We start from the raw sequence: 27,870 nt of genomic DNA, 5'->3' as shown, positions 1-27,870 counted from the left end.
TCTAAAGTCTGAAGGACAATAAACTGGCCCCCTGTTTAGAAAGTTTGGAGACCCCTGGTCTAGGTGATGGAGGTGAGTTAGCTCAGTGCACCACTCTACCATTGTGGGACTAGATGTCTTTATCCAATGTCTCAGAATCACATTCCTGTCAACAAGTAGAAAGAAAGGGAGCAGGCCTTTTGTGACAGGTTCACTTTAGGTATAAAATGAGTTGTCTGAGTTTAGCACAAGGTTGTCTGGAAAGATATAGCAATTTACTGGCTGATTTCATTTGTGGATTAAAGTTGCTTTTTGTGCCAAATGTGTGACAACATAGATAAATCTAGACATTACAAAACACACAATAGGCCATAGTGGTGTTTGTCATACTTCTTTCCCACAGGCCTTGGATGTTGTGAGGCAGCAAAGCTTTCATGTTGTGTTTGAGTAGTGTGATGGGCACCCAGTACTGCCGCACATACCGCCACATTCCATGTCGATGGGCCATGACGTTATTGAAGTCATGCTTCTTCTACCACTTCCTTTGATACATTATTTTCTCTCGGGACACAAAGCATAAAAGACTTCCTGTAACGGAGAGATCCTTTCTGTTTTCTTTTTAAACATTTCCCATTAACAAGTGCCGTCTTCTCCTTATAAGAAGGAAAAACTGAGGATTTTTATTTGTATGAAGCCATTGTACCACACGGGGGCATATCCCAACTGTTCTTTATGATGTTGAGTGAAAGGATTCACCTGTGAAATTTAGGTAACAACATGTAAATTCATCCACTTGAGAGACATTCACTAAAGTTTGCCAGTTTTTGGACTACTGTATTTTTCAGGCGCCTATGCGGGTGTTACGATATGTGTGCATTTTGGTTCACCCCATTTATGGAAATTAATATCGCCATTCATTTCTATGGGCTTCCTAGACACAAAAAATCCCACCAGAGACATGCAAGCATCTTTTTTCTTTATTACTTTGAATCCCCCTTGTCCTAAACAGGGAATGCTATGTCAATTAAGTTTTTTGCTGGGCTGTAGTTAGCTCAGACTGATTGTATAGTTTTTCATCTGGTTTTTCCATAGGCTGAAAGTGGTTGTAAAGTCTAATTAACCACTTAAATATATACTCACAGTATATTTACTGCAGCAGTCAGCCCCTCACAGGCAGAGCGACGTAGGGCTACGTCACTAGCCTGTGAGGGCTCTGGGGAGCGAGCGCGCGCCGCCGGAGGCTCCCCCTTGGTCACGGACCCCCCCCCCGCGCGTGTGACCGGCGGACCCGATGTCCGCCGGTCACTCGGCGATCGTCGGTGGAGAGGGAGAAAGGCAGGCGGCTGATGTAAACAAGCCGCCTGTCATTCTCCCCGGTGTAGGAATAGTGATTATACGGTTCTACTATGTAGGACCGTTGATCACTGTTCCTACACCTCAAGCCACAGCCAATCACAGTTAGAATCACGCCCCTAGGGACACACATAACCCCTCCGTCTCAAAAAAAAGTTAACCCCTTCACTGCCAGTGTCATTTTGCAGTAACAGTGCATATGTATAGCACTGATTACTGTAGAAATGTCACTGGTAACCCCAAAAGTGTCAAAAATGGCAGTCGAGGGTCCGATCTGTTAACCGCAATGTCGCAGTCCTGCAAAAAAATCGCAGATCGCCGCAAAACAACAAAAATGACAAAAATCTTTCCCTTTGTTAGTAAACGCGATAACTTTTGCGCAAACCAATCAAAATATGCTTTTTGCGATTTTTTTTTACCAAACATATGTAGCATAAAACAAATTGGCCGAAAATGTTAAAAAATTTTGATTTTTACATTTTTTTTGGGGAATTTCATATAAAAAAATGTGAAAAATATTGTTATTTTTGCAAAATTGTCGCTCTTTTTTTGTTTATAGCGCATGATCAAAAAATCGCACAGGTGATCAAATACCGCCAAAAGAAAGCAAGGTTTGTGGGAAAAAAAGACGTCAAATACGTTTAGGTACATCGTCGCACGACCGCGCAATTGTCCGTTAAAGTCACGCAGTGCCGAATCGCAAAATAGGCCCTGGTCAGGAAGGGAGTAAAATCTTCTGGGGCTTAAGTGGTTAATTTTATTTTTTTTAAATAACAAACATGTTATACTTACCTCCTCTGGGTAGTTGGTTTTGCACAGAGCAGCCTGGATCCTCCTCTTCTCAGGTCCCTCTTTATTGCTTCTAGCCCCTCTCGCCTGTCGAGGGCCCCAAACAGCAAGCAGCTTGCTTTGGGGGCACCCGAGCCAAGCTGCAGCTCCGTGTGTCCATTCAGACACGGAGCTGTGGTTCGGCCCCACCCTCTCTCTCTCCAGATTGGCTAACTGGCTTTGATTGACAGCCATGAGAGCCAATGGCGCAGCTGCTGTGTCTCAGCCAATCAGGAGGCAGAGTCCCAGACGGACTCATGGACATCGCTGGACAGAGATGGGGCTCAGGTAAGTATTAGGGGGTGCTGGGGAGGCTGCTGTACACAGAAGGCTTTTTATCTTAAGCACTTCCCGTAAACCGACATACATGTACGTAGGCTTGAAGAAAGGTTTTACCGGGATGATGCACAGGCGTCAACCCGGTACTGTTTTTTAGAGTCAGCGGTCAGCTTTTAGGAGATAACAACCGATGCGGTTTAGCAGCCGGTTATCCCAGTGAGCGCCCCCCCCCCCCCGCTCTCACTGCCTGCCTAATTAGTGCTAAAAATATGCACTGTTACTGTAATAATGACACCGGCAGGGAAGGGGTTAACATTGTGGGTGATCAAGGGGTTAAATGTGAGCCTAGGGGAGTGATTCTAACTGTGAGGGGGGGTGTGGCTTGTGAAATGACCATAGAGACCTGTCATCCTATATAGAAGGATCACAGGGGCTCTATGATCATTCCAGGGAGAAGAACGGTCGGCTGTGTTTACAACAGCTGACCGTTCTTTTCTCTCAGCGGGGAACGATCGCAGGTGTCAGGCGGCAATCGGAGCCACCTGCCCCGTGCATCGGCTTCCCCGCTGCCGAGTGGGAAATCAGCAGCAGCAGCGCGCGCTCACAGGCCATGTGCTTGCTCTCTTTCCCTGGGCTAAGGCCTGAGGAGGTCCTGCTGGATGGAGCTAGGCAGTTAGGTCCAATAGCCTGTTTTGGGGGCCTAAAGTGTGTTGAAGTGGTCCTGAAGCTGTCCTGCCTGGTCCAGAGGAAGCTGTGCCAAGGAGGAGAATCAGGGGAGTCCCCTTGCTAGAGAGAGCAAGGAAGAAGGCTGGTCCCTCAGAAGGGCCTGGTGACTCACACGGAGGACGCACTGAAATATGTGAACGTGTTACCAAGTCGGCTTAAAGGAGTTGTAAAGGCAGAGAGTATTTTATCTTAATGCACTCTATGCATTTGACACCTCTACTCTCTATCTTAAAATAAACTTTTGATTTGAGTTTGGTTTGATGATAATTGTAAATGAGAAGTTTATTGCATTATCCACTTGCTGACCACCCTATAACAGTTTTACCGCTACAGGGCGGCCGGTGTGCGCAGGATCACGTATATATAAGTACAATCAATATACGCTTATTGGGATTTTTTTTTAACAAAAATTTGTAGCAGAAAACATATTGGCCTAAATTGGTGAAAAAATTTGATTATTTTTTTTCAAATTGTTTTTTTTTTTATTGGATGTTTTATAGGAGAAAGTAAATATGTACACGCACACCTGTGAGGAGACTGACCAAGATACAGGAACCTCTATCTTCCTCCAGCCACTCCTGAGTCTTTAGCCAGCATTTCCCACCAGCAGTACCCACAGCAGTACCAGACTGAGCCAGCAGTACCCACAGCAGTACCAGCCAGCACTGCCAGCCTGAGCCAGCAGTACCCACAGCAGTACCAGCCAGCAGTACCCACAGCACATCAGTTCTTTTCAAAACTAACCACGGCAAAGGGTTGACTGCGCTCCATACTGATCGAAAAACCTGGAAAACCAGTTGCGAGTAGCAACATCATCAATACCAGCTAACATCATCACAAACCTCACCAAAGAGACGCAGTTCCAGCCATCACATTAGAATTAGGGGTGAGTTATTAAATGTTTGACCAAATATAACAGGCTAATTTTTAAGTTTATAATTTTGTACGGCCCCCGAATGATGTTATAAATATCCAAATGGCCCTTGGCAGAAAAAAGGTTCCCCACCCCTGACCTAGATGCTGGATGCTGGAAACCGGAAGTGCGGGTGGATGCGTTCCACCGCGACCTGCGTCACTTCCGGAGGAGGCTGGACACACTCCAACCCGGAAGTGCGGGTGTATGCGTTCCTCCCCTTGGTCTTGAGGTGGCAGCAAGACCTTCAGTCATACCCATCCATTTTTATTGGAAACTTGCCTCTCCCTTCAAATTATTGCACTTGAGCGCAGGAGATTTGAACTACATTTTGCTGTGTCCGCTCTGCGGATAGATCTCCCACTAAGCATGTGGGCTCCTGTCGGAGTCTGCCCTGTGTGATAGGGGCCTAAGGCAGAGATGAAAAGCCTTTTAAAGCATATTGCTAGAAGCTCACAGTGTGCAGTGAAATTAGAGTAAGTAGTTTCACTACTCTGACTCATTCCAGTGAGTATATCAATTTCAGCTTGAGCTATGGAGTTATGTACACAGCAGTTTTTCTTTCTTAACAAAACAGCTCAGAACAAACAGGTAAGCTTAGAGCCCCCATATGCCTTCTGAAAATGAGCAGACATAATATTATACGTAATGTATTTCAGATTTTTCTGAAAAAGAAAACTGATGTTATTTTTTAGTCCTGATCATAATAAACAAAGTAGGAAAATATAAACTAGACCACTAGTATGTGCTTTGGGAATGAAATAAATGTGTATGTTAGGCATGCTGAATGCCAATCAATCAGCTCTACAGAGTCTACACTTACCAAGTTTAATGCATTTGATCTCAGTGTTGGGATTAACCACCAGAAGGTTTTGCCCTCCTTCATGACCAGGACATTTTTTGCTATTTAGCACTGCGCTACTTTAACTGGCAATTGCATAGACATGCAACACTGTACCCAAATGAAATTTATATAATTTTTTTTTCCATACAAATAGAGCTTTCTTTTGGTGATATTTGATCACCACTACGTTTTTATATTTTTTAGTATAAAAATGAAACTTGTATTGGCAGTGATGGGTGATTTATAATGGGACTGTGACAGTGCGGTGGGTAATCTGGCGCTGATGCTGCCTGGGAGGGTCATTAACTGACACTGATATTGCTGGTGACACTAAGGCTCCGTTTCCACTATTGCGACTTGTTGTGCGACTTGACACATGTCAAGTCACACAGCAAGTCAAAAGCCATTCATTTCAATTTGGCCAGTTCTAACTGCTGCGACTTGAGTCGCAGCGACTTGAAAAATAGTTTTTGCACTACTTTTGGGTCGACTTCAGTGCGACTTGTCCCTCATAGAAGGAAGGTCGCACTGAAGTCCCCAGAAGTAGCCGCAAACAAGTCACACTACAAAGTCGCGCTAGAAGTAGCGCGACTTTGTAGCCGCAATAGTGGAAACGTAGCCTAATACAGTGATCAGTGATAATACTGTACACTGACCCTGTACTAATGACACTGGCTAGGAAGGGGTTAACACCTAGGGGCAATCAATGGCGATAGCTGTGTGCCTAACAAGTGTAATGTATGCTGACTTTACTAACAGATCTGTCTGTTTTTTCTCCCTGCTTTTCACAGAGAAGAAACTGCCAGATCGCTGTTCTTTGTTCACAGAGTTCTGTGTGTTTGTAAAAATAGAACTCTGGCTGTAAATGGACACAGCCAATCAGCAGGTTTCAGCTGAAATCATTAGCTGAAACCTGCTGCCAAACTCGTACTGTATCCAATCACAGCACGGGTCAGCAGGTGGCGTGCAAACCAGGAAGTACAGGGGTACGTGGTGCAGGGGGGTCGGCAAGCGGTTTAAAAACCATTTTATATATACTTAGAAAACATTAGGCTTGATTTTTTTATGTAAAATTATTTGAATATGCAATTATTTCATTCCATTACAGCCAAACTCCAGCCAAATCATCATTATATTTGGATATATGGAAGGGTTAGAACCTCTGTGAAGTTTTGTATTGCTATCTGTCTTTGCTGGGAAGATTTCCCTTCACTTTTTATCACTACAAGATCAGAACTAGCACTGAGGGCTGGTTGACACTGGTGCGATGACAGACACCGCATGTGATTTGCACCGCATTGCTGTGTAGATCACATGTGATGTCTGTGCGATGCAAATTCAGCCACACAAACTGTATGGCTGAATTTGCATCGCATTCGGACCAAACTCATGCAGGACCCTATTTTTGTCCTCACTCATGCGATCCGATTCCTGACCGAATTCACAGTTCGCACTGCGATCTGATCTGGGGTGTCATTAACTTTGTATTGACACCCACAGCGGTTTGCAGAGGGCAGTGTGAACTGCCAGCGATTAAGATGGGATGCGCGGACCCGCACTGGATTCGAAGGGTTCCTTGCATCCTACCAGTGTGAACCAGGTCTGATAGGAAAAGGAGGCACCAGGACAGAAAGCAACAGACAGCACACCTTCCCTACTTTCATAAAAATGTCTTCTTGTTGCTGTCCATCACCCATGGACATGATAACGTTTCCTGATCAGGAGACTCCTCTCATCTATGAATGACATCACGACTTTTAAAGGTTGAAGTTTTTTAAGTCACAAGTCCAAAAAAATCTTAATTTAAATAAAGCATTTTTAAACTCCATTCAAGTGTAAGTTCACCTTCAGCACGATTTTCCGAAATGTTGGCAATGTGAAGAGACTGGGGGTACTCTCTTGAATATATTCTGGCTCTGCCCTCTCAGTTTTAGTCTAAGCTTCTCCAAAAGGTTTCAAACTTATGAGCATTGACCTCAGCGCAATCCAGCTGACTGCTTGCTACATTTTATACCCATGCCTAAATCCAGATACAAAAAAATCTTTTTTTTTTTTTTTTAAATATAATTTTTTTAACCACTTTACCATCGGAGGATTTTGCTGTCTTACATCCAGGCCACTTTTTGCGATTCGGCGCTGTGCGACTTTAACTGACAATTGCGCAGTCGTGCAACGCCGTACCCAAACGGAATTTACGTCCTTTTTTTCCCACAAACAGAGCTTTCTTTTGGTGGTATTTGATCACCGGTGGGATTTTTACTTTTTGCGCTATAAACAAAAAAATAGCGTTTATTTTGAAAAAATAACAATATTTTTAACATTTTTTTTATATGAAATTCCCCCCCAAAAAAATGTAAAAATCAAAAATTTTTTAAATTTTTGGCCAATTTGTTTTCTGCTACCTATGTTTGGTAAAAAAAATCACAATAAGCGTATTTTGATTGGTTTGCGCAAAAGTTATTGCGTTTACTAACTAAGGGAAAGATTTCTGTCATTTTTGGTGTTTTTTTTTTTAACGAGTAATGGCGGCGATCTGCGATTTTTTTTTTGCGGGACTGTGACATTGCGGCAAACAGATCAGACCCTTGACTGACATTTTTTACACTTTTGGGGGTACCAGTGACATTACTGCAGTAATCAGTGCTATAAATATGCACTGTTACTGTAAAAATGACACTGGCAGGGAAGGGGTTAATTTTATTGGAGAGGGAGGGGTTAATGTATGCTTGGTGCTTACTGACGTGTGTGGGGGGAGGTGACTGAGTGACACAGGGACAGATTGAAGGTTCAGCTAAGCTGAACACTCCGATCTGTCAGTCCCTGTCACTTAGGAGATCCACCTGCTCTGTTTATACAGGCGGGCGGATCTCCAAACTAGATTCCCCGACGATCGGGGAAGAGCAGCGGCGATCGCCGCCGCTCCTCCCCTGGCCCGACTCCCGCTGTGAATGAAAACAGCGGGAGCGCACCTCCGGTGGCGTGCGAGCGCTGCCTACAGGGGGAGGAATCCAGCGACGTAGGTCTACGTCGCTGGACGGAATCATGCCACTTTGCCGCAGTACGGTCAACGTGACCGGTCGGCAAGTGGTTAAATCCTGACCAAATAATTGTAGCACTACCCGAGCAAGAGCCGCTGAATAGATGCCCAGGGTTCTTTTCCCAATAATTGCCCCGCAACCAGGCACACAGTCATGGTCACTCCTTTAGCTTAAAGAACAGCCTAGGGCACAGGTGTCAAACACAAGGCCCGCTGGCCGAATCCGGCCCACCAGGCCATTTCATGTGGCCCTTGCACCCAGGGCTTTTTTTTTTAGCTGGAATGTGGTGGAACTCTATTCTGCCATCTCCGACTCTTGCAGATCCCTGCCTACCCTGCACGCACTCACAGCAGGGCACAGCAGTGCTGACAAATGATCTCCCTTCAAGTAAGAGAGAGACGCGGAGCCACCTACACTGCCGGAAGGTACTAGAGCCAGGCAGATAAGATGTATGGAAGCTTTTTTGGGGAGGGGGGCACTCTGTACTCCGCACACTCCTGAACTCTACACACCGTATACTTCTCATCTCTGCACTCTGTACATAGCGCACCCATAAACCCTGTACTCCTCAACCCTGCAGTCTGTACATAGCGCACCCCTGAACTCTGCGATCTGTATGTAGCACACTTATGAACTCTACACTCTGTACGCTGCATACTTCTAAGTATCTCTAAGTAGATGCATAGTCTTACAGATACAACCAGCCCTTTGAGGACAACACTAATGCTGATGCGGCCCACAATGAAATTGAGTTTGACACCCCTGGTCTAGGGGTATGCTTTTTTTGAAGCTTTATTGTAGAACTTGAACTTGGATAGGATCAGGTGACTGCGGGATACTCCAGTAACTTTTAGTAGTGAACATGAGGATACTAAACTGTCTTGTTGTAAGGTAACAAAGGGTCCCAAACTTGGTAGTAGCAACTTGAGGATATTAAAATGTCTCCTTGGGATCTAAGCAAAGTCCTTCCACAAGCAGTTAATGGACTGAGCTCTTCAGGACACCACATGCAGTGTCCCATTTGGATAAAACTGACTCTAGCACAAGAGGAATGGCAAGAGCACACAGTTTCAAAGATCTCTCACACCAGCCTTTACTCACTAATTTGCTTGGAAAATTGGTTGTCTTCTTCTAATACTTTCCAGACACTTTTCCAGTGATATCAGACTAGACCCCAAGATGAAAAGCCCCTCAGCTTCAGCAAACATTCAGTAGAATAGAACCCCAGCTAGCCTACCTGGGTCCTCAATGAGCCCCAGAAACATGGCAGGCTTGCTTAAGGGGAAAATAGTATTTATACACAACTGTAAATAATTTATAATAGTAATTTAATGTATTTATACACACTCCCAGCCACCATCTGGGCACCTCTCCCCAGGGATTGGCCAGGACTGCATAAATATTCAACTGTACAAAAAGTGGCAACCATCCCAATCTATAACTGGCCTTTGCAGCAAGGTGCACATGGAAGGGCAATGCAAATCACAAACAAACAAACAAAAGATTTCTCAGCACACTAAAGGGCCATGCACACTATAGGATTTTCTGAAGACTTTTTCCTTCAGATTTACCTTTTCTATGTAGTGCAAGGGCCTGCCAGATTGCATACAAATTGAAAATGTTTAGGTTTGACCTCATATTATATGGTTTTGGTAAGTCTAAAGGAAAAAGTCTTCAGAAAATCTTATAGTGTGTATGGCCCATTACTGAGCAGCCTGAAAAACAACCGAATTGGCCCGGTCTGCATAAATATTCAGATTCTTATTAGACTCTCACAGCCCCCTATTTTCATGAACCTTCCCAGATAGACAGGGAGAAGCAGTCAACCGTGCAGCCACAGAAACACAGAACAGACCAAAACAATCACATGCAGCTACACTGATATGAGTGAGCCCAGAACTAAATGTACTTAACCTAGCACGTATCCAAGAGGGTGCTACATTTATTTAATAAAAGAAAACATATGCAAAATATTAACGTGCATCATTTTATATTAACCTGACAAAAAAGAATAAAATAATTTTTTTATATAATTTTTTAATCCTGACCAAAATATATAAAAATGAAAATACACACAATTATTATTGTGCACCATGTCCTATTTACCTAACTATAAAGAAGAAAAAAATAAAATGCTATTTTTTAATCCTGATCAAAATATATGATTAGAAAAAAAAAAAAAATATATATATATATATATATATATATATATATATATATATATATATATATATATATATATATATATATGTATGATTAGAAAAATCATAAAGAACCACTACCCATTCCCAGGTGCATTTGACCAAGATCCAGTGTTGCACAATGACACCTGGCTTTGCTGCTGTCTCCATTCTTGAAGACTTAGTGATGTCATAGACACATGGGAACAGGTGCATTAAGACACAGGATGTTTGCTGAGCATCAAGATAAGCACAGACCAAGAAACAATGACACAAGGATGGAAAAAACCAATAGACCCCGTGAAAAGATGCAGCAGACAATGAAAGAGAGGCCATTGTATCAGGATACTACACAAGAAAGCATCTGGCGCCCAGGTTATCAATGGTTACAATCACAAAAAAGGGGGGGTTGTTATGACCGCTGCTGACTATCTGCAGGTATACCGAGCATCAAAATGATAGAAAATTAGTCAGCGCAGATCTACACTCCCCTAACTGATGGGACAGGGATGATTCCAAATTATTCCCTGTTGTGTAAAAAATGATGTGCTCAATCCCTAAAGTGCTAGTGCGATCTTGTAAACAATCATTCCCACATAATAGTGAAATTCAGTGCATCATGAAAAAAAAATAGTGCATATAAAAATACAATTATGAAACTACAAATTCATATAATACATTAAAAACATATACTGTGAATACAAAATCAAACGTCGTTGTAAAGTGATCCAAAAAACAGCAGCCACAAAATTGATCTCATTTCTCAAAAAGTCCCAAAAAAAAGGTAAAAAAGTGCATATGAATAATGTTCAAAATCTTCACAAACAAATCTGTGCAATCACCGAGTGCGATCCTTCCACCGATCACCCCAAACTGACTCACCAGATGGAGTGGCGGGTAACATTATAAACCAGCTTCAACGCCTTGTTATAAATTATCCAGCAGACCGACTCATAACTCTATTGTTGATATTCCCGTCTTTTTGACCAGGCGCTCTCATGGAGGTGTATAAAACGTGAGTGTTTATTATTGTTGTTTTATATAAACTGGCACATTAGGCCCGCCTATTCACGGAAACCTTACTGGATAATTACATGTCACAGTTGGTAGATTCCCCCACCAGAGAAAACGCAGTCCTGGATCTATTGCTCACTAATGACCCAGACATAATCTCGGAGGTAGGAGTCCAGGACAACCTGGGCTCTAGCGATCACAGGATGATCACATTTAGTGTAAATAACAACATAACAAGACAAGTGGGGAACATAAGAACCCTAAACTTCAGAAGGGCAAACTTTCCAAAATTGTACTCAATGATGGAAAAGGTAAACTGGGACCAAACCCTGGGATCCCTGACCACAGAGGAAAAATGGGAATGCTTTAGGAACATATTAGGCAAAGGCATCTTGCAGTGCATTCCTATGGGAAATAAATTTAGAAGAGACAAAGCCAAACCTGGCTGGCTAAACCGTAGCGTCATAAAACTTATTAGGGGGAAAAAATTGGCCTTCAAGAAGTATAAATCAGAGGGCACAGTATCGGCTTTCGAGCAATACAAGGAGGCAAATAAGAAAAGTAAACAAGAAATCAAGATGGCTAAAATCAACTTTGAGAGACAAATAGCGGAGGATAGTAAAAAAAACCCAAAGAAATTCTTTAAATATATCAACAGCAAAAAAACTAAGGCAGAGCATATTGCACACATAATTAACAATGATGGGAGGATGGTTACAGAGGACACTGAAAAAGCAACCGTGCTAAATGCTTTTTTCTCGTCAGTCTTTACACAGGAAAAGGAGGGGTACACTGACCATGACTGTATGGTTAGTAGTAATAAACAGGACTTGCCACCATGGCTAACAGAGGGGGAAATCAGGGAAAGGCTGGATAAACTTAACACAAACAAATCACCAGGACCGGATGGCATACATCCGAGAGTGCTCAAGGAACTCAGTATGGTTATATCTAGACCACTGTTCCTGATCTTTGCTGACAGTATTAGGACAGGAGATGTACCAGGGGATTGGAAGAAAGCTAACGTGATTCCAATATTCAAAAAGGGCCAGAGGCATATCCCGGGAAATTATAGGCCTGTCAGTTTGACATCAGTAGTATGTAAACTTCTGGAGGGGATGATAAGGGACTATATTGTAGAGTTTGCTAAGGACAACAACATCATCAGTAGTAATCAGCACGGGTTTACAAATGGGCGTTCTTGTCAAACCAATCTCCTTACATTCTACGAGGAGGTGAGCTGTGAGCTAGATAGGGGGAGACCAGTGGATGTGGTGTACTTGGATTTCGCTAAGGCGTTTGATACAGTTCCCCACAAGCGCTTAATTTATAAAATAAGGTCTGCAGGTATCGATAGCAGGGTTTGCTCTTGGATACGGAACTGGCTAAAAAGGCGGGTCGAAAGGGTAGTAATAAACAGCGCATACTCAGACTGGTCTGAGGTGGTAAGCGGGGTCCCCCAAGGCTCAGTCCTGGGACCAACCTTGTTCAATTTATTCATAAACAACATTGAGGTCGGGATCAGTAGTTCGATATCAGTTTTTGCAGATGACACAAAATTGGGCAGGGCAATAACTTCACAACATGAAGCAGATATCCTGCAGAATGACCTGGACAAAATAACAGAGTGGGCAACGACATGGCAAATGAGGTTTAACGTGGAGAAGTGTAAGGTTTTGCACTTGGGGACTAAAAACATAAAATCACAATACACGTTAGGAGGGGAGCCCTTGGGGGAATCAAAAATGGAGAAGGATCTGGGAGTATTGGTTGATGATAGATTAGGAAACAGCATGCAATGTCAAGCGGCAGCTTCCAAAGCCAACAGAATATTAGCATGCATAAAGAAAGGGATGCATTCCAGAGATAAGACTATAATCCTTCCACTTTATAAAACTCTGGTCCGACCGCATCTGGAGTATTCCGTCCAGTTCTGGTCGCCAGTCCTCAGGAGGGATGTGTTGGAGCTGGAGAGAGTCCAGAGAAGGGCAACTAAACTAATTAGGGGATTGGAGGACCTTGACTATGAAGAGCGTCTACAATCGCTCGATTTATTCTCCCTGGAGAAGAGACGTCTGAGGGGGGACATGATAGCAATTTATAAATATCTTAATGGGGATCCCAGCTTAGAAAAAAAGCTGTTCATTCGAAGGGATTGCATGAGGACTCGAGGGCATACAATGCGATTAGAGGAGAAGCGTTTTAACCTCAGGCAACGCGGGGGGTTCTTTACTGTTAGGGCAACAAGATTGTGGAATTCTCTACCACAAGAGGTGGTTTCTGCGGGTAGTGTGGTGGCTTTCAAGGGACTCTTGGACTTACATCTCGGGGATCAGAACATTCAGGGGTGTGGGAGATGATTGCGGCCACGCATGCCTACACAGGTTGAACTGGATGGACTATTGTCTTTATTCAACCTCACCTACTATGTAACTATGTAACTATGTAACATTTTTATGGATTTACACTATGTGGATTCTCCTTTCTTCCTAAAACTACACACCTCCTATAGACCTCTATGAGAGAGTCTGGTCAAAAAGATGGGAATATCAACAATAGAGTTATGAGCCGGTCTGCTGGACAATTTATAACAAGGCGTTGAAGCTGGTTTATAAGTTTACCAGACACTCCATCTGGTGAGTGAGTTTGGGGTGATCGGTGGAAGGATTGCACTGGGTGATTGCACAGATTTGCTTGGGAAGATTTTGCCTAATATTCATATGCACTTTTTTTTCCCATTGTTTTGGGGACTTTATGAGAAATTTGATAAAGTTTGTGGCTGCTGTTTTTTGGATCACTTTGCAAAGACATTTAGGGCTCTTTCACACGGGCGATCCGATCAGATCCGCCTGCCAGTTTTTAGGCGGATCTGATCGGATCCTCCATGCAGCTCAATGGGGCAGCGAATGTCAGCGGAGACACCTCCGCTGACACCCGCTGCCATCCGTATCCGATCCTGTCCGTGAAATCTGGACGGATGGAAACCCTATTTTTCCATCCGTTCAGGGATCGGATCGGATGAGAGCGGACAGGTGGAGCGCTCTCATCCGATCCCCCATAGAGAGCAACGGGAGCTGTGACACCTCCCTCTCCGCACTGCAAGCAGAGACGGAGCTGTCATCCGCCGGGTCAGCGGGGATCGGCGGATTGATCCCCGCTGAGCAGCACGGATCCGTCTACGGAGGCGCACCGTGTGAAAGAGCCCTTAGTTTTGTATTCACAGTATATGTTTTTTGTGTTATATGAATTTGTAGGTTCATAATTGTATTTTTATATGCACTATTTATTTTTCATGATGCACTGAATTATCACATTTATGTGGGAGTGATTGTTTACAAGATTGCACTAGAACTTTAGGGATTGAGCACATTTATTTTTACACAACAGGGGATAGTTTGTAATTCTCCCCATCTCATCAGTTAGGGGAGTGTAGATCTGCGCTGACTGATTTTTCTATCATTGTATCAGGATGTAATGGGCAACATTATTATTCAAACATTCTTACATATTGTGGGAGGAATGGATGTCCCATTTGTGTGAATAGAATGTATTTAACCTTGAATGAAAGATCCATCAATTCAAACAGGCCAACTTAAAACCAGAGCAAAGTATCACATAATGCAGATCCCTGTGTGTCTGCTCTCCTCTGTTAGGTGCCTATTGTCTCCCAGAACAAAGTTGGTTTTGTCTCCGAAAAGGTCGAGACACAGGGCTGTCAGAAAGGCAATGTCCCGATTTGGGATTCCCACTAAACTCTCCTATTGTCCCCTGACCTGTTTTGTTGTTGAGGAAGAAGGTCTGCTGGTGGCACAGCTTCACAGCAATGAAATCTGGGATTGAAATATGTCCTTGTCTCCCTAGGACCCCTACAAATCCCTTTCTAAATCAGTGAATGATTCACCGCTTTGGTTTTATCGGCAAGAAAGTCAGTGACTTTAAAGAAAAAGAAAGAAAGGAAAAAAACTGAGCTGAGTAAATGAAGGTTTAACTCAGGGCTCTCCTCTTAAGCCTAGTACACGCAACGATTATCGGCCGACCGGTCTTCCGTCTTTTGTCCAGAGTTGTGTTTTGTTGGTTGGAATGTGCCTAGACTGCACACGAATTTTCTCGCCCGACAAAATTCTACTTCAGAAGTGATGTCATGTGTTGGTTTGCTTTCTTTGTGTTCTTTCTTCTCTGAGCATGCCCAGTCTTGCTCATAAGATTTTTCCCTGTCGAAATTTGTACTGACTGCACGAAAATTGGCCCTGTTTTGACGGCGGACAAAAATTTTATAGCCTTTTCGGCCGAAAAGTCAGCGTTGGTTGTCGGAGGCATCATACTAACAAGCCGAAAATCGGCAGATCGGTCGTCGGACGAAAATTCCCTGCCAATTTTCGACGCGTGTGTACGAGGCTTTTGGCGATGATAGGAGTACATGTGCCTTGTAGACGCATCGTCAGGCATTCATATACTTTTTTTTATGTGTATGGTTTTACAAGCTGATCTCAGTAAGCACCGAAGGACTTTGTTAAAAAAAAGCAGATATCTTCCAAAAACATTTAAAAAGCAGAATGTTAACCTCCATGGTTCTGCCAACATTTTTTTTAGGAGATGAGGACAAACGTTGGCAATGCAAGGAAAATGAGGTTACCTTCATGAATATATTGTGAGACTAACCTGGGATTTAACAGTTTTGGTCTAAGGTTACTCAAATCATTTTCAAACTCATGGACAACTACATTTTTCACCCATTCCTAAGTCCAGATACAAAAAATGTTTCTAATGGTGCATCTCCTTAACACCAATGCCTGCATTCCAGGGGTATGAAGACAGGCGTTCCTCCCACACTCACTCATTGATTCCCAAGAGTAACCAATATCATGCACATGGAAGACTTACCACAGAGAAACATGGTTTTATTAGATCCAATTGAAGTTCTCTATTAAATAGACTTGGATACCTTTTTAGTAGAGCCACCAGCCAAACATAACCTACCAATTAGAGCTCTATAGAGTTAAGCCCCGTACACACGCACCGATTGTTGCCCGTCTTTTGTCCAGTGTTGGTTGAAATGTGCTCTAGACTGCACACAAATTTTGTCGGCCAACAACAACCAACTGCAGAAGTGATGTCATGTGCTGGTTAACTTTTCGTGTGTTTTTTCTTCTCTGAGCATGCTCAGTCTTGCTCATCACATTTTTGTCTGCCGAAATCTGACTGAAGAACAATCGGCAGTTCTGGGGACGGCCAACAAAAATTTTATAGCATGCACACCAGATTTTGTTCGGCTGAAAAGTCGCAGTCGGTTGTCGGAAGCATCATACTAACAAGCCGACAATCGGCCGATCAGACGTTGGCCGAAAATTCACGGCCAACAATCGGTGCGTGTGTACGAGGCTTTAAAGATAGAACTCACTTTGCTCGTCCTTCCCTGTGGGGGGAGTCACTGTTGGTCCATCTCTCATTGTTCTATGGCTTAATGTCATTTTGTCCACAGATTGACATTACAGTACCTTGAAAAAGCATTCATACTCCTTAAAATTTTCCACATTTTGTCATGTTACAACCAATAACGTAAATGTTTTTTTTTTTTTTTAAAGATGCAGTTTATTTTGCAGTAATTTTAAAACATAAAATAGTACAAAATGAGTACAGATTATTATATTATTATATTATTAATCCAGCAGTTGCCAGAGTCTATGACAACAACTCATGAAAGGCAATATCATATATAACCTAAAGGAACGGTCATCGAGGAAAACTAAGTGTTTTAGCACATTACTCTATATTCAGAATGCAAGCTACTCAATTCAGGAGCTACGTTTTATTTGTTGAAAACTCTATTAGCTATTGGGGAAGATGAATATCAGATTCAAGGAGAGAAAAGGGAATGGAAGGAAAAATGTAGGAAAGGAAGGAGGTTGGGGGAGAGATGGGAGGAAGGCCAGACCTGGTAATCACAGAGACAGTCCTCTCACTTAAATCCATGCACCCCAAATGTTTTAAATTTTTTTCTGACAGTTCCGACCCATATATGTCAGTTTATAAAGGGCAGCACCCATAGGCGTGCGCACAGGGTGTGCCAGGTGTGTCTAGGCACACCCTAATCACCCATAGTTGCCAACTGTCTTGAATGACATGCACATTATCAGAACAAATCTCCTCCCCCTACCTCCTCCCCTAGCAGTCTCAGGCGCTCCTGGCTCTCAGGAAGATTGCAGGAACATCCCCAAGATGGATTCTGCCTCCTCCTTGCTACCCTCTAGTACCGCAATTAGGTTTGAGTGGGCGGAATGGGGATGTGCCTGGCCTTGGAGATTGCGCCTGGCCTGGTGGTGTGCCACATGTGCACTGAGCAGAAGAAGTCAGAGGGAGTGTGTGCTAAAATGGTTTTCAGTATATATACAGTATATATACAAACACAATGTTCGTTTGAGCTTTGGAGTGCACACCCTAATGCAATAGGCTGCGCACACCTATGGCACCACCTGGTTCACCAAATTTCTCCACTGCCTAACCGTGGGGGCCACAGATGTCTTCCATTTACATAGGATAAAATTCTGTACAGACTACCCGAAAATCGGACGTTCTTTTCACATACGCCCAAAATTTTATAGCCTGCACATCAGGATTTTTTCATCCGAAAAGTCGGAGTCGGCTGTCGAAAGCACCATACTAACAATCTGAAAATTGGCAGATTGTTCGTTGGACGAAATTTTCCTTTCCGATTTTCGTATCGTGTGCACGGGCCTTTAGTTTCCATGCATAAAACATTGCATAGAAAAGAAAGCATGGTTGATGGAAGGAAACCTCCAACTGGGAACCCACCCCAAGTAATAAAAAGGCGGGATCCCATCGAGACATTTAATCACCCAGATACATACCCAAAAAGTAACAAACTCATCATGAAACACTCTAAAATATTCTTAAGAGACTGGACATATAAATGCTTCTAGACCTCATATAATGGGTCACATCAAACCTTCCAACATGTTATGAAGCAAATACTCACACACAAACTCCTTATTCGTTAATACCCCCCCCCCCTTGTTAAAGTTATCTATACTTTGAATGTTTCAAACCACTACAAGAAGGGCTGCGTCCCTGTCTCAGCAATGTATACTTAAAGCGGAGTTCCGGGCACAGATCTCATTTTTTAATGAACATACCCCCGGGACAGTCAGGGCTAGCACATTCCACAATGGCTAGCCTCTGATCTGTCCCGGTTCGCACTTACCTTTTAGAAGAAATACTTACTTTGAAAATTTCTTCCACAGCGTTTCCATCTCTCTTGTGGGCAGCTGAAGCCGGCGCGGTCCTCTTCGGTGTCTTCTTCCGCGTCTTCTTCTCCCAGAATGCGCCGCACCGGCCCCTCTCGTCACTTCCGGCGCGGCGCCGCATTCCTAAACAGCTTTTGGGCATGCCCAGAAGCTGTTTAGCAGGGTAATGCGGCGTCGCCCGGAAGTGACGTGCGGGGCCGGTGCCGTCGCATTGATTCCTGGGAGCGATGACGTTCAGCTCCCAGGAATCATCGCGAGGCAGGAAGTGACGGGGTGAGCCTCGGCGCTGGAGGAGGAAGTACCCTGAGGTGAGTATTTACGATCTTCGATTACAAGGTGAGTATACAAAAAAAAAAAAATAACTATCCAATTCCTTTTCAGGTTATGTGTAGCTAGCGGAGGGGCACAAAAAAAAAAATACAGATTTTGTGCCCGGAACTCCGCTTTAAGTTTTTGTTGCTTATCCCCAATTTTAAAAGGAATCTTCTCCTTAATTACATCCTATTATTACATGTTATACTTTCTCTTAATAAAAAATTTGAACACGAAAAAAGGCAGGATCCAGAGGGACCCGTTGTTGCACGAAAACACCCAACTCCTCTAGTAAATGTTTTTAATTGGGATTTTATGTGATGGACCAACACAAAGTGGCACATAATTGTCAAGTGGAACGAAAATGATAAATGGTTTTCAACATTTTTTACGAATAAATATGTGAAAAGTGTGGCGTGCATTTGTATTCAGCCCCCCTGAGTCAATACTTTGTAGAACCACCTTTCACTGCAATTACTGCTGCAAGTCTTGAAATATGCTGTGCTGATTCAGACACAAAAAAACCCCCAAAAAATAACCAAATTAAAACATTTAAGCTTGTAAACAGTGCTATCTGCACTCGGTGCAAAAATAAATATCAATAGTGATAATCAATAATCATCATAGTTGCACTCACCATATTGCACATAACAATATCAACCATAAAATGAAAGAAAAAAATGTCTTAAATTGTGTTCATAACCTCATAAAAATTATATTAATAAACAATACTTCATAAATTGCATAAATGCTGAAACAAATGCTAAATGAAAACAATAAATATATATATAAAGAAGGTAAATTCATTTAATATAAGTGAAGATAAAATTCATAAAGTCTGTACTGTCAAACATAAATAGAAAAGGCACAAAATCCACAAGGAAGAAAAGAATAAAAAGTCCTACAAATTATTTGAAAGTGGTGCTCAACACAAGCACATTCTTATTTCTTAGTGCTGCAGGTGATCACTAATCAGTGCTCCACTCCGAGATGTGAAAAAAGAGCCTCTTACCAGATAATAAGACCATTAGGGGCTCTTTCACACGGGCGTTCCGTATGTCCGTTTTTCATCCCATCCGTTTGCGGATGAAAAACGGACATAATGTATCTCTATGTAAATACGGATGTCATCGGATGATCATCCTCTGACATCCGTTTTTTGTCAGTTCAGTTCAGTTTTTTTGAACGGAGGAGAACCCTATTTTTTCTTCCTTTCAAAAAAGGAACTGAAGCAAAAACGAATGTCAGTGGTGTCATCCGCAGACATCCGTATTTACATAGACATGCATTATGTCAGTTTTTCATCCGCAAACGGATGGGATGAAAAACGGACATACGGACCGGATGACACAAGTGTCATCCGTGTCCGTTACAAAAAAAAAAAAGGACTTGATCGGGCAAAAAAAAAAGGAACGCCCGTGTGAAAGAGCCCTTAAGGGGCCAATCTCGCCTCAGTAAGCTCACCCCTCACTGTGGGTATGGAGTGTGTCTCCCTTTAAAACGGAAACGGCCCATAGAGTATTGGTTTGGAAATGTTCTCATACAGGATGGTATGGAGCAGAGGGTATAAAGAGAAGAAAAGCTCATTGCGCAAAGTCCTCCATTAAAAACAGTTTATTAAAAGATATCTACTTACAAGTCTTTTTCTATGTGGCCAGCGGTCCTCTTTCACATAAAAGTGGTCCCAGTAGTGGATTCGCGGCGGGATAACTTTTATGGGCGGCGGGAGAGGTGCCCACCCCCCTCCTGCCGCTTCCCGGTCGTTTTCCCAGCTTACCGGAGCCATCGGTAGCGGGGTAAACGCTCCAGTCCTTTCAGGTCCTAGGTAGGAAGTCGAGGGAGGACAAGATGGCCCCCACTCGTCTCTATGACCTTGGAGGACCGGAGCGTCCTCATACGTTGCTTTCTCCCAGCAGCCTTAAAGGGCCCATGTTTTTTCTTCTTTTAAGTGTAGATGTGAGATCTGAGGTCTTTTTTGACCCCAGATCTCACAATAAAGAGGTCCTGTCATGCTTATTTCTATTACAAGGGATGTTTAAATTCCTTGTAATAGAAATAAAAGTGATCAAAATTTTTTTTTAAAGAACAGTGTAAAAATAAAAAATAATAGGTAAAATAAATAAGAAAAAAAAAGGTAAAGCGCCCGTCCCTCAGACCTCACACTCAGAAGGGAATGCATATGCAAGTCGCACCCACATATGTAAACGGTGTTCAAATCACACATGTGAGGTATTGCCACGATCATTAGAGTGAGAGAAATAATTGTAGCACTAGATCTCCTCTGTAACTCTAAACTTGTAACCTGTAGAATTTTTTAAAGCGTCGTCTATGGAGATTTTTATGTACCAATGTTTGTCGTCATTCCTCGAGCGCGCGCAATTTTGAAGCATGACATGTAAGGTATCAATTTACTCGGTGTAACATTCTCTTTCACATTATTTAAAAAATGGGCTAACTTTACTGTTTTGTTATTTTTTAATTCAAAAAATTTTAATTTCTTCCAAAAAAAATTGCGTTTGTAAGACCACTGCGCAAATACGGTGTGACATAAAGTATTGCAATGATCTCCATTTTATTCTCTAGGGTCTCTGCTAAAAAATATATATAACGTTTGGGGGTTCTAAGTAATTTTCTAGCAAAAAATACTGATTTTAACTTGTAAACAACAAATGTCAGAAATAGGCCTGGTTAAAGCGAATCTTCACTGCATCTGAGCACGACAAACCAAAAACACTATTTCATTCATTTTTAAAATTCAAAGCAAACTCCCCCATCCATCCATGACTCCATTGTCTATTTTGTTGAGAAATCACTTTGAAAAACACCTCCTAGCATTTCTGGCCATGGCCATCTTGAGTAAGGGCAAATTATTAATTTAGCATTTACTTTCTTGAATCCATCTGCCCTTAGCTCAAGCATGATAAAACAAATAACCCCTTAATGGGTGGGACTATAAAGGCAACCAATAACCAAAATTAGTAAAATTGTATATTTTATTTATTACATATAGAAAGTGCATCACATGAAATAATAATAAACATGCATACAAAATTACAATTAAAAATTATCACGGCTATGAAGATTGTCGATACAGCAGATGTAACAGCCTCATTCATAGAAGAGAACAATCCTCCAGTACCTGACGCGTTTCAGGTAATCACCACCTTTCCTCAGTGGCATAGGAAGTGGAGGTTTACAAAGTTCTCCAATGAGGACATTTCATCAGAAAGACAACAGCCGTGTATATTAAAAGCCACAAGATAAGTCAACGATGTAATGCCAAGGTGATATAATGGTAGCAGTTAGTGATCTATAGTGGAGACATCTCAACCAACCAACAAAACTATTTTTTCTAGCAAGGATCCCAAAACATAAGCCAGATAGCGTCCCATATTAGCTCAAGCATGAAGGAGAGTGTGCTTAGCTGAGAAAACCCCTCCTCCTCTCTTGAAGACTCCTGGGATGTATGACATCATTTGCCTAGGCAAGAAACCAGGAAGTAACTGAAGAAACTTAAAAAAAAAGTTTAAAACAAGTAAATATGATATACTTTCTTATCTATTTAATAATGCTAGCGGCATGGGGATTAGAAATAATCAATGTTAAACCTCTGATGCCCCCCCCCCCCCAACACTTCCCTATCTCCCCCCCTCTCTTTTTTTTTCTTTCCCCCTCCCCCCCCCCTATTTTTTTTTCTCTCCCTTCCTCCTCCTCTCTCTTCCCCCTCCCCCCCCCCCACACTGTCTCATCTCCGATGCGGCTCCCCACTACTCAACCGTCTAGTCCAACAACTGTCCAATCTTCAGCCTAACTAAACACAGTCCCTATACGGCTGTCCTCATAGGCCTTGGATCTATTTAATGACTTCCATCTATCACCCCGACCGCCCACTTCCACAATGGGCAACTTGAAACCTCAATAAGGTGACCGGTCTGCAGATTCGGACAAAGCTTGATCCCTTTGGGGTGTCCAGTCCCCGAAACGGCCATCATGTTATAGAAGTATAACACACACCATTGGTGTCATGTTGTCATTTTCTAGACTGGGATCAGATGAACCATATAAACCCGCTATATTTTGTTGGACAACCGCCCTATATTGTTTGATATGCAGCTATTTGGTTATGCAAACTCACTCCTACCATGGTCTTGTTCAATGCACAGTAGTCATGCATGTTTCTTTTTTGTATATATCTGTTCACTTATGTATACATTGTTTATTCCTTTAAAATCACCAATAAAACGTATTAAAAAAAATAATAATAATAATAATCAATGTTGATTGGGAGAGTATATTTAGGTTAGAGTTCTACTTTAAATGGGTATATCCTGTAATTTCAGTGGCTCCTTGATTTTTTAAATTAGACCAGAATCGTTTATGCTTACTGCACATCCATTCAAAGGGACTTCTGATTGGTTTGCTGATTGGTTTGCTGCTGGACACCTATTTGTTTTTCTGCCATAGTTATAAAGTACATTCCCTGTGCACCAGATCTCATTTACTGCGGATTGGCCAACATCTGGGTATCTCATCCTTCAGTGGTAAATCTCCATCTATGTAACGTTTTAAAAATGTATAATATGATATATCATTATGAAATGTTTAGTGTTGCCATGACTACATTTGTAAATTGTACGATATGTGTACTTTTGTAAAGCACACCGCGCGTTCACCACCCTGCAAAGCAGGGTTTCAGCCTAAAATCCTGTACTTGGCACCACCAAACTATATACAAGAGAATGTGTCTGTATTTGGTCTCATTTTAATAAATATGTTCCAAGGATTCTCATTCAGCTCCAGAAATAGATGGCGCTAAGCTTCCTGGCATGTGCGCTCCTAAATGTTATGTTAAGATGTTGTTTCATTTGAGACACTATTTGTATTTTCAGTGTAAAGCCTTTTGAATTAGGGGCAAGTCCAGATTACTGGAGATGATAACAAATCCAAAAGAGTAAGTAACTAGATCTGCTCTGCCATGTGAAAAGCCTATAGCACTTTCTTAGCAGTGCTTTATCGAGGAAGAGAATTCTCCAATGGAGCACTAGAGGGCGCAGCTAGCCACTAATATAGGCGCCTCTCCTATTATAGTCACAGCTATGAGTCGGAGTCACAGAGGTTGATTAAATAAAGGAATAGTGACTTATGAGTACAGTAAACCCCCGCTCCATCAGGGTTCAGTTTTTGCGGTCCCGGTATATTGCGGGTTTTTTTTGTAATGTTATTTTACTATATAAATCATTAAAAATTAAATATTTTTGTGTTTTCCATAGCTCTTGCTATGCCTCTCAGTATCTTTTATGTGTTTAACCACTTTACCACTGGAGGATTTTGCTGTCTTCCATCCAGGCCACTTTTTGCGATTCGGCGCTGTGCGACTTTAACTGACAATTGCGCGGTCGTGCGACGCCTTACCCAAACAAAATTTACGTCCTTTTTTTCCCACAAACAGAGCTTTCTTTTGGTGGTATTTGATCACCAGTGCGATTTTTACTTTTTGCGCTATAAACAAAAAAATAGCGTTTATTTTTTTAACATTATTTTTAACATTTTTTTATATGAAATTCACCCCCAAAAAAATGTAAAAATCTAATTTTTTTAAAATTTTTGGCCAATTTGTTTTCTGCTACCTATTTTTGGTAAAAAAAATCGCAATAAGCGTATTTTGATTGGTTTGCGCAAAAGTTATTGCGTTAACTAACAAAGGGAAAGATTTTTGTCATTTTTGGTGTTTTTTTTTTAACGCGTAATGACGGCGATCTGTGTTTTTTTTTGCAGGACTGCGACATTGCGGCGGACAGATCGGACCCTTGACTGACATTTTTGACACTTTTGGGGGTACCAGTGACATTACTGCAGTAATCAGTGCTATACATATGCACTGTTACTGTAAAAATGACACTGGCAGTGAAGGGGTTAATTTTATTGGAGAGGGAGGGGTTAATGTATGCCTGGTGCTTACTGATGTGTGGGGGGGGGAGGTGACTGTGTGAGACAGGGACAGATCGGATGTCCAGCTATGCTGAACACTCCGATCTGTCAGTCCCTGTCACTATGGAGATCCGCCCGCTCTGTTTACACAGGCGGGCGGATCTCCTCACTCGATTCCCCGACGATCGGGGCAGAGCAGCGGCGATCGCCGCTGCTCCTCCCCTGGCCCGACTCCCGGTGTGAATGAAAACAGCGGGAGCGCGCCTCCGGCGGCGCGCGAGCGCCGCCTACAGGGGGAGGAGTCCAGCAACGTAGGTCTACGTCGCTGGACGGGAACGAGCCACTTTGCCGCAGTACGCTCAATGTGAGCGGTGGGCAAGAGGTTAAATTAGTTTTTATTGTTTTAAAAGTGTGTTTAAAGACCTTAAAATGCTTTTACACGTACAGTGACAGTAAAAAAAAACATGCCTACAATGCATTTTAATAGGGTTTTTCTATTTCGCGGATTTTCACTTTTCGCGGCTGGGTCCGGAACGTAACCCCCGCAATGGAGGGGGGTTTACTGTAATAGTTTGCAATATTTTGCAAAATTTTTCCATGTTGACAAAATGCACTGAAGTCAAAAGGCTAGGTGAAAAAAAAAATGCCTACCTCAACTAAAAAAACAAAATGTGATAAAATGCAGCTTACCAGTTCTTAGCTGAGATACTATTTTTCTTTCTTCTGGCTTTTTTCTATTATTTACACTGTAATTCTGCCAGTAAGGATCTTTCTGTCCTAGGGTGACAACCCTTACTGTACAGTATCTATAGGGGAGAAAGGTTGTCACCCTTGGACAGGACTACAAACACCCCCCACTCTCATTATGTCCATAACATAGGAGGGAGGTGTCCTGCAAATCACAGAAGACAGCCAGGAAAGCCGATTAAATTGTTTGGCATTTCCATTTGGTGCTCAAGAAGGTAAAAAGACACCGAATTTCCAGCAAGAGGTAATTTTCTGTATTAGGTACAGCACCGTTCAGTATTGTCTGTAATCCTGCATATTATCCTGCATATTATTTGCATAACAGTTACGTTTTCAGGAGAAGATTTTGGAACCTACCCCCTTCTTCTAAGCTCCCAGCAGAAAAATGACTTGGTATAAAAAAAGCAAACCAATGCAGTCACAACATCTAAGGACTGGTAAACTACAATATATTATATTTTTGTTATTGGCCTAAGATATACAGTAAAACCTTGGATTGAGAGTAACTTGGTTTGAGAGCGTTTTGCAAAAAAAGCAAAATGTTTTTATAAATTTTGACTTACACAAGCGATGTCTTGATATACAAGTAGCGTCATGTCACAACTGAGTACAAAAGAGAAGAGAGGCGCCTCTAAGTGTAGAAATATGGTTACATTTAATGAGGGTTCAACATTTAGCAACTCACGTAGTTGATGATTAAACGAGGCACATCTAAGAATGCAGGCATCCGGGGTAAAGCTGTACACATAGACCCTCCTCCGCACCGCCATCAACGTCATCCTTTTCACACTGTGCTCCACGATCAAGATCACTTTACTGCAGGGTAATCTTCCCAGTCATGACTGCAGACTGACGGTGGTTAGAGCCACCGGTGAGGAGGATGGTCTATGTGAACAGCTTTACCCCAGGTGCCTGCATACTTAGATGTGCCTGTTTTAATCATCAACCATGTGAGTTGCTAAATGTTGAACCTTAATTAAATGTAACCATATTGCTACACTTAGAGGAGCCTCTCTTCTCTTTTTTACACTGTAGCTCCTGCTGGATTTTGTTTCTAATCCCCTTGTGGAGGCGCCATTTGTGGATGGACATTTCATGGTAAAACAACCTATCATATTGCTATAATCTTTTTATATGGACTATAAACTGAAGGATTTCTGAATAAATGGTTGTAGAAGAATCATCTGAGTTCCCATTATTTCTTATAGGGAAATTTGTTTTGATATAAGAGTGCTTTGGATTACAAGCATGTTTCTGGAACTAATTCTGCTCGCAATCCAAGGTTTTACTGTACTTTAAGGCAGTTTTTCGTGGTTTTAAAGTGATACTAAACCCCCTTTTTTGGCAAGTTCAGCAGCTAATTTAATCAGTTACTCAGTATCCTGCTTCTTTATCTTTTATCCTTGGCTATGTTTCAGATTAAACTGGTGACATTATCTCTACCCCAAATTTTCACCCTCCAGTTTCAGGGTGGATCCTATCTTTTGCATCATTCAATAGAGCCACCCTTGAATGCATGTAAATCCCGGATGAGCCCCCACATGTATGTAAATGGTAAAGGTTTAAAGTGTTATTAAAACCTCAGATTTATTTAACACTTTCAGCAAATAATTTAATAACTTTTTATCCTTGTCTGTGTCCCAGTTTAAGCTGGAACCATGACCGCAGCCCCAGGTTTCTGAGGGTGGTTCCTTTCTTTTGCAGTATCCTATAGAGCCACCCTTGAATGCAGGGACTAGGGTTGTGTCTCCCTACTCTGTGTACATCAATAGAAACATGCAGCCCAGTAGCCTGGGATAGCAAGGCACTCCCTTGTCCTCCCTCCTCCATTCTCCAGGCTAGCAGACTGGCTCCAGATTGCATTGCCCACTGTTAACTCTTTCCTGTGAAGATTGTAAGTGTAGGGAAGCAGCACTGAGAGGAGTAAGAATTTTACCCAATAGTTTATAGGGTAATGTTATTTGACTGTGCTCATTTTGTTAAACTAAAATATGTGGGGGGTTTAATATGACTTTATGGGTGCATCTGGCTTTAAATTGCTCCTGCATGTTGCAAAAGCTCCTTTCAACTATCCTGGACCTGTGATTATACATACAAACAAAAACACAAAACAAAAAACACACTAAAAAAATAAAAAATATATAGGTTCTCTGATTGGAGGAAGTGGAGATTGTGACATCACTGCCCCACCTCTCTACCTCATTCTATCAGAGAACATGTAAAAATTGCAATACCTAGAACTCATCTTTAACATTCACGTTGCTAATTAAACAACCTCTACTCCTTTAGTAACTCAACTCTAAAAGGATAGATGTTGTTCACTTGGCTTTGTAAATTAAGTGAATTCTATAATCAAATTTTGCTTGGAGTGCAGTTTACAGGGCGTTGCAGGACACCAGGTTGAAGTACAAATAATAGTGTCACGGTGTGGGATCAGGCATGGAGGCCAGTGGCTGTAGCAGTTTAG

Source organism: Pelophylax lessonae (assembly GCF_965119305.1).
Source record: "Pelophylax lessonae genome assembly, chromosome: 1".
Taxonomy (NCBI): domain Eukaryota; kingdom Metazoa; phylum Chordata; class Amphibia; order Anura; family Ranidae; genus Pelophylax; species Pelophylax lessonae.
The sequence above is the reverse complement of the archived record's forward strand: the minus strand, read 5'-3'. Positions refer to the sequence as shown.